Source organism: Mercurialis annua, linkage group LG3 (genome assembly GCF_937616625.2).
Source record: "Mercurialis annua linkage group LG3, ddMerAnnu1.2, whole genome shotgun sequence".
In the NCBI taxonomy this organism is placed as follows: domain Eukaryota; kingdom Viridiplantae; phylum Streptophyta; class Magnoliopsida; order Malpighiales; family Euphorbiaceae; genus Mercurialis; species Mercurialis annua.
The window spans coordinates 7,924,129-7,933,306 of NC_065572.1; positions in this window are offsets into that span (position 1 = coordinate 7,924,129).

Sequence of the window (9,178 nt, forward strand, 5' to 3'; positions counted from 1 at the left end):
GCACATCCCCTCAAATTTTTCTAGGCTCTTAAACTCAATTGTGCTCCCTGGATCGCTTCTCATCACATGTGAGTCCAACTAAGACTAGAACTTGACACATAACCCAACACCCATCATTCCTTCATAAATTCTTTTCTTTTTGGATTTTAAATTTTCTCTCACATCTCTCTCTTTGTCTTTCACCATCGCCACCGCTATCTTTCCTCCACCGGCGCATACAACCACCGTCAACCGTTCTATATCAACTTAAAATTGTGTTATGTGTCTTTTTATTTTTAAAAATGGTTAAAGATGTATGAAGATTCGTTTTGTTGTTTTATTTTTTTAAGACTGTGTATATTTTTTATATTTGACTTTTTTTTCTTAATCAATTGTTTTTCAGAAAAAGTCATTTTTATTACATGAGGACGAATATGTACACTTTCTTAGAGCTATAATGATTTAATCTTATTTTTATATTTGCCTTATTTCATTAGATCTATAATGAAATCTTTTATATATTCATCATTAAATTTATGTTCTAAGAGTATCTAGCGAAATTCACACATAAATAAACTCAAATCTTCAAGATACACATATAAAGACAATATACAGTTCGTATACTATTGGTAATACCTTTTGCATACTTTTGGTATTTAATAGCACGGTTTTTGATATAATATACATATAAATTAGTTTTAAGTACAATAAATTAAAACTTTATTTATTATATATAAAAAATACCAAAAGTATACGAAAAGCGTACACAAAATTAAATATACTATGATTCTATAATTTATTTATACATATTTAGTACACCGTTTGTATACTTTTAATATAATTTGTTTATACTTTTCGAATGAAATGCGTATACTTTTGTATACCTTTTGTATAATTTATTTCTATTTTAATCTATATACTACGGTTCTAATACGATCTTATATACTCCCTCCGTCCCGTAAAGATAGAAAAAGTACCACCTTTTTTTGTCCCATAAAAATAGAAAAAGTGGAGTTAGTTAAGTTAAAAATTATCAAAATACCCCTACATGCTTATCATAAAACATTAAATGCATATTTTGAAAAGATAAATAAATGAATTGTAAGTGGTATAATTAGTAAAGTGGCTTTGGGAAATGTACATAACTAATTGATTACAAAGGGTAATTTAGACAAATTATCACAAGTTACCTATAAATAACTACTTTCTTAATTCTTGTAAAATGAGTGCTTTTTCTATATTTACGGGACGGAGGGAGTATATAGTATCACATATAAATTTAATATATTTTAATTATATTTTTCGAATAATACACATATTTATTGTAAAATTTATTTATAAATTAGAATACTACAGTTGTCGTATAATTTTATATATATATAACATATGTATATTTTTTATATACTTTATTCATATGTTTTGAATAAATGCGTATACTTTGTTCATACTTTTTGAATGAAATGCGTATATTTGTTTTTTAATTTTTCATCATCCCTAGATCTAACATACTAAAATTATAAAAAAGATATGCAAACTGGATTTAGACGAACAAATTAATGAGAAAAAGCATTGAAGAAGAAAACTGTTAGAAGCATGAGAAAATGAAAGAAATAATGGTAAAATGTTGGAGACAATAACTTTGGCTGGGTCAAAAAAATGAAGGCCTATTATGTGTAAATCCTAAACAATGTTAAGGATCAAAAACTGAAGAGACCATGTAATTTTGGGATTATTTTTTAAAGGGAGAAACCTAAAAAATGACCCTAATGCTGTCATCTAGACTTTAATAGCCCCCTCATATTTTTAGAGGCTTAATTATGATCCTCATGTTATTAAAATCTAAAATTTGCACCCCTCTCTAGGGGCTAATAATCCGCCACGGCTTCTGACTTTTAGGGTACTTACAACAAACCCCCTGATGTTTTAAAACATTATGTAAACACTCTGCTCTTTATGGCGGCGCTCACAAAACCTCCTGAGGACGAAAATACCTCTGGCGCCGTCTTTTTTAATCAACTATCATTTTTAAAAAAAAAATCTGACGGCGCCACGCTTCAGTTGATACGTCACCAAAAGACAATAAAAATTCAAAATACTAAAAACACTAAATTTAATATTTGATAATAAAAAAGATCTATTCCAACCCAAACTACCCATTCGAACCCTAACCGCAACCCCACCCAACACCCGCCTACCCGTCCATTCAGGTCGTCTTCTCAGGCGAGAAGACTACCAGTGTTGTCTTCTCAGATGGATCTGAGAAGACGAAGCGTTCGTCTTCTCAGGTCCATCTGAGAAGACGAAGCGTTCGTCTTCTCAGGTCCATCTGAGAAGACGAACACGTCTTCTCAGATGGATCTGAAAAGACGACGCGTCTTCTCAGGTCCACCTGAGAAGACACAGGTCTTCTCAGAAAATGATATGATAAGACGTTTGTCTTCTCAGATCATCATTTGAGAAGACAAGATTGTATTTTCAGGTGAGAAACTCACCTGAGAAGACGGTCACAGATGGTGGCCGGACCGGCGCCGGTTAGAGGCTGGATAGATGGTTTGGTTAAATATTGGGTGGTTAGATTTTGGTTTGGTTTGGTTTGTTTGAGTATTGTTGAGTTTTGGATAATTTAGGGGTGTTCTGGGTATTGAATTTTTATTGTCTTTTGGGGACGTGTCAACTGACACGTGGCCGTTAAATATTCTTTTAAAAGAGGACGCTAGTTTTTCGTCCTCATGGGGTTTTGTGAGCGCCGCCATAAAAATCAGGGGAATTACTGATCGTTTTTAAACATCAGGAGTTTATTGTAAGGTACTCTAAAAGTCAGGGGCCGTGGCGGATTATTAGCTCTCTCTACGATACTGTTATTGAAATATTAGCATGAGAGGGGTGTAAATTTTAGGTTTTACTAATATGATGGTCATAATTAAGACTCAAAAAATATGAAGGGGCTACAAGAGTATGAGTAGCAACATTAGGATCATTTTTTAGCCTTTTTCTTTTTTAAAAACCACGTGTGCTCCATATAACTTTTGAAATTCAAGCTAAAAGCCCAAATAAAGAAGGTATAACCTTGGGTTTTTTAATAAGTACCTGTTTTGTAGCAAAATATTCTCAAAAATACTAATCATATTTTCAAAATTGAAAAGTACAATACCCACTTCTTTTTTTGCAAATTATACTTTATTAATTATAAAAATACAATAATCATTATATAAAGAATGTAGTTATATGAAAGTAAAGACTCTCTTACAAATAAGATCTTTCCAAATAAGTTTAAATCTTTTCAATTAAGATCTTTTCAAATAAAATCAATTAATATATTTTCAAAATAAAACCAATTAAAGATCTTTTTAAATAAAATCAATTAATTTTTTTTAATTAAATTTAAATAAAATTAAGGGTAATATTTGGTAAATTTTTATCTTGATATATAATTAAAGCTGATTAGATTCAATATTCGAAAAAAATACGGTTTGTTTAACCAACGGTATACTAACAGGTTACTAACGGTAAACTTAAAACAAATTTTGTTCAAAATGCGTAATTAATTCAGGTTTACTAAAAATTTATTAATGATATACTAAATATTACTTAGCATATGTTTGTAAACGGTTTGCTCACGCTTACTAACGGTATACTAAAAATAAATTTATTAATTTTTTTTAAAAGTACATTTTATTTAAAATATACAATTAAAATTTACTAATGATTTATTCAAAATAAACTTTATTACAAGTTTTCTAACAGTAAACCCAATGTTTACTAACAATGTACTAAAAATAAAATTATTAATGTACCATTAGTAAGCTACTGTTAACCAACAACCCATTACAGATACATAAGTGAAAACAAAATTACATAAGAAAATCAAGAGCATCATTATAGGACAGCTAACAGTTTATCCAAGGGTAACCACATCACCAGTTTACTAACGATTTATTGATGATATAATCAAAATAAAATTTATTACAAGTTAACCAACGGTTTGCCCAATGTTAACCATTGGTTAACCAACACCCAAAAATAATATTACAGATACACATAAGCATTTTTTTTAAAAACCAATAGTGTCGTGGTGCCACTGCTAGTGGTGAATGAAGGTCGCGGGAAGAACGGCGGCGTTGCCACTTCTGAGGGGCGACGACGTTGGAAGAAGGATGGTTTTTTATATATGAACAAACGCTCCTAATCTTTAGATTTGATCTTAAATTAGAAAAAGAGAAGAACGACGGTGACAATGAAGAAAAAACAGAGGTGGAACCGGATCTAAAAAATGAGATGTTGTTATAACGGGTTATGGCGGAGGGCTTGCGACGACGGGGGCTTACGATAGCGGTAGCTTGTAAAACTGGCAGTGGTAGCAGCGGGCTTACTACGACGGCAGCTTGACAGCGGCGGGCTTGAGAGTGGTTTACGGCTGTAGCAGAAGACGACCTAGTTTTCACCATCTTTTCAAAATTGAAATTGTAAAAAAAGAAACTAATTGGAGAAAGTTTGATAAGCTGAGAAACAGTTGAAAAAGATGGAGTGTTAATCGTTAATAATCTCTCCTGGATTTTCTATATTGAAATTCAAATAAGACATGCAAAAAAATTCTAAATTAAAAAACTATATTTTTGAGATTAGGAAAGTATAAAAATAGTAAAAGAAAAAATTAAATTTGGTAATTAAAAATTAGTCATTGTACTTTTCAAAAAAAAGTTGATCATGTACTTATAAGATTAAGTTTAGCTAAATTAGTATAATGTGTAATTTTCTCTATAACCTTTAAATCTGAGCCCACTTAAGTTGATGTACAAGACTATATTCCACGTTGATATATAATTTTGATATTTTAACAATGTATTAAACATATTTTTGAATTTACACAAAAGTCTCTTAATATATTTATTGTACTATTGATATTTACATTTTAAAATTGTTTAAAATTTATTCTTTCTATCAAAATAATTTTTTTTTATATTAGATAATCTAATTTTTGTTTATAAAATTCTATTTTTATCGTATCTATTTTTTTAATCAAAATTTAAAATCTTATAATACTTTTATCCTTTTCACATCTTTTATAATATATATATTGTTTTCTGTTTTTTTATTTATATAAAAATATATAAAAATGTGTAATATGCCAAAATAAAAAAAAAGCACAATGTCTGAAAAACCATGACCTTTCATCCTTATTTCAATATTAACATGACGTTGCAAATCAGCCAATTTTATCCTATTTAGTATTTTTTTATTATAATTGTACTTTAAAATATAAAATTGACATTTTTTTATTTGATAAAGATTTTCTAAATTATCCCTTTTGCATTAGATTAACTTTTTATATTAAACTGACCATTTTTAAAGATTGTTTTTGAATTTTTATCAAATAAATAAGGGTCAATTTTATGCTTTAAGGTACAATTAAAATGAAAAAAATAAAAAATGGAGTAAAATTGACAATATCACAACGTCAGAGGAGGATTGAAAATGGGATGAAAAGTCGAGGTTTTTTAAGACATTAAATCTAAAAAAAAATTAATCTGCACTTACTTAAAATGTGAGTAGACATCGGGCTTGAAGGAGAGAACAAAAATTGTGGTATGAATTGCGGGGCAAATCTTCTTTGGCAGTGAGAAACTTGACTGTTTGAGCGAAATTTGCGACTGCCAGAGCAAGAATTGCCCAGTAATGCATATCCACTAGCTTCTATTTCACTTGCAATTTGCAGTGATGAACAGTTTCCCAATTCCAGATTATTTATAGTTCACTAGCTACTTACCACCTGTATTCCTATTTTCCATGTACAACGAATATTCTATGGCACAATCCATGGTTTGTTAGTTAGTAGTAGTATAACTTGTAATTTCAAACTTTGGTCAAATATAGTAATTTATCATGTTTTATTATTGATGTTAAAATAAAAAAAGACATAACAGAAAATTGAATTACTAACTTGATTTGGAGTTTTGAAAAAAATAAAAGAGGCAAATATATTCAGAATTAACCTGAAAATAAAAATCACACTCCGGATAAAAAAATTATGTCAAATTTGATCTAATAGTTTTGCGTTTTATGTCATATACAATTGATAAATAAAAAAAGATATATAATCTAATTAATATAAATAAAATATATTTTGTTCTCTTAAAATTTTACGAATTAGGACAAATCTATTCAATGCTCAATTTAAATCTATTTTTGAACACATAATCCTCATTTTATTTCCACATATTCCTTCCAAATTTGAAATAAAAGCTCAATTTAAAAAAATAATTATTTATAAAATTAAAAAAATATATTTTAAAAATAATTATTTAAAAAAAAATATTTCATGAAAAAATGGTCAAAATTTAAATACTAAAAATCATTTTTCCTAAAAATAATTCTGAAGTGTAATTTTTATTATGTAACTATTTGTTGTTTTAAGAAAGTTGACATAAGTATAAAAATTATTGAATTAAACTGTCATTTTTTACCTCATTTATAATATTATCATAATTGTAAATATATTAATTCATTTTGCCCAACAACTAAAGTCATGAGTTTGCGAACTCTATGTACATATATATAATTAAGAGGTTAGAATTTGATTTGATTGAGTTAAAGGATTAATGCATAAGGTGAGTTATTAGTTGAACTTAAAGAAAGTTAATGGTATTTCTCATTGAAGGGCTCCTCAATCTTCAAAGGGTCGCAATTGGTACGGAATTACTTGAAAGAGACATCAAATATAAGCATCACTTTTTGCATCACAAGAAAATTAGGCACCATTCAAATTAAAAGGATAGAAAAAACTCGAAAGAGCATATCTTTTTCTTTCTTTTTTTTTCCTTGAAGAAAAAGAAAAGAAGATCCAATGGCATGTTCTTCTTCCTCTTAATGATCAAAGCTGCATGTTTTTACGTGTATTCATGCATGTGGATGGGGTGCATTTGGTGTAACTACGTGTTAGATTTTTCATGATAAGCTCTATCATCTTAGGAAAACATATGAATGTTACTACTGATTATTCATATGGCAAAAGAAATGCTTTCGAAATTATAGAATATTGACTCACTGTGAAGATTGGATAATTTATTGTGAAAGTAAACAAATTATCATTTTTTTAAAACTAAATGTCATTTTATTTTAGTTTAATTATTAAATTTAAGTTTTATTTCAAATGATTTTTTTTTTGCAGTCAAAAATGCTTTAAGCTTATAAGTAACGAGATTTTTTAGTAATTTCAAACTAAATTAGTCTATGTGAAAACCAGATCTTGCGACTTGCTAAACGTAAGCTCATAGTTGTAATGAAAGTTATAGACAGAAAAAAATGTAATGACAAAAAGAAAAAGAAAACTGATTGATGAAGATTTTAGGCTTTAGAATTCATGGCGAAAAAAAGCGTCAGCAGAGGACCACAGTTCCATGATTGAGAATGGAGAACCTTCTTTGAATTGACCAAACTCCCAGCATATGCTTCTTCTTCTTCGGCATATCCTTTCTGTTCTTTTACCCTATGCATATCTTGTATATTTATATATACTAGCGTCGTTATACGTATTTTAGTGCGGTTACATGCCCTCAAGTAACAAAGTTTTATTTAACAGAATAGAGACTTTTATATATTCCCTTATCCTTAAAGGCAACCTCGTACAGATTTTAGATCGAGCATATTGGGAAAATATGGGCACATCATAGTTTGCTACTAAACCTAGCTACGACTTTAAGTTTGCACAAAACATAACATTGTTGGAGATGTGATTAAATTTCACATTAAAATAATTAAGAAGTCAAAGCACTTATAAATGAAAGTTAATAGCACGTATTACATGAAATAATTCTTGAGAATTAAAAATGCTAGATAATAAGGCGCGTGTAAGTTGGTAAAACGCTCTCCTGACTTTATAAGGTCGCAGATTCGAACCGTACTCATGTATGCAGCTATTTAGAACTTAGAATCAGAGTTTGTCTCCGGCAAAAAACCTACACGGCTCGAATAAGGTTAATCTAAATGTAAAAGGCTTATAAATGCCGTTTCACAAATGAAATTCTTTCAAGAAACCTTATAAACCTTGCACCAAAAAATAATTTGCTAGTTCAAATAGCACATAACTAATGACATTACTTTTAAATTAAGTCGCTTGACTTTATACCATGCAAAAACTTTAAACATTCATCCTGTACAAAACCAGTTAAGTAATGTTAAATATTATTAACATCCACATATAAATCACTTAACTTTCTCTTAATTATTGGACCGTTAGATTTATTCGTATCTCCATCAGAGATATGGTTCAAAATCTATGGTCGTAGCCTCGTAGGATTTTTAAAAAGAAGCATTGGATATCAGATGAGTTGACAAAGTTAAAATGCATGCCCTAATCACCATCTGTGATGATGCGGAGAATCAACAAAGGTGGATTTAACTTTTGGCAGGAGATATAGCACTAAGAGAAGATCCACAAGCATGTTCTCTACAATTCTCTTTTCAATAACATTCTAAGCTAACATAACGCTAAATATATTTGGTTTATCTTCATTAAATCACATCCAAATTACACAGATTTTTTGTGCATGTTCATGAGAAAAGTAGCTGACAGGTTATTATCCCTATCAAAAGAGAATGGGGGACCATGGATATTGCAACAGAGACATAATTGGAAGAAGAAAAGGTGGAGGAATGATCCGCAGTATAATTCCAATTCGTCAATTTACTACCCGAATATCCGTATTAAAATGCGAATCATTCATCAATATAAAGGGGGATTTGATTTTGCTGGAGATAATTAGGGCAACTATGGATATCAAGAACAAGCAGTGGAGAATATCAGTGCAATACTCCTTTGGCAGGAACAAGCAGTGGCTAATTACCAATTGCACCCCTACAGTTTACTGCCAAAGGAGAATTGCCCTGTTATTCAACTACACTGCATATTAATATTGCTGCATAATGCCCTAATCATCAGCACTATCATCATATGCAGGTGACTGTAATTTATTTATTTTCTTATAGCAATATAAATGAAATATATATTACAGTTTTAATTTTTGGTTTACTAATATGCAGTTGAATGAACTTAGATTGAATGTAGAAGCAGAAAAGGTGGCATTTAGACAATCAAAATCATTTTTATTATTTCACCTGCCAACGAATAGATCTTTCTTGATTACTCTTTCTGTTTTGTCAACTTAAGTGGAAATTGATGGAATAAACATAAAATAATTTTATT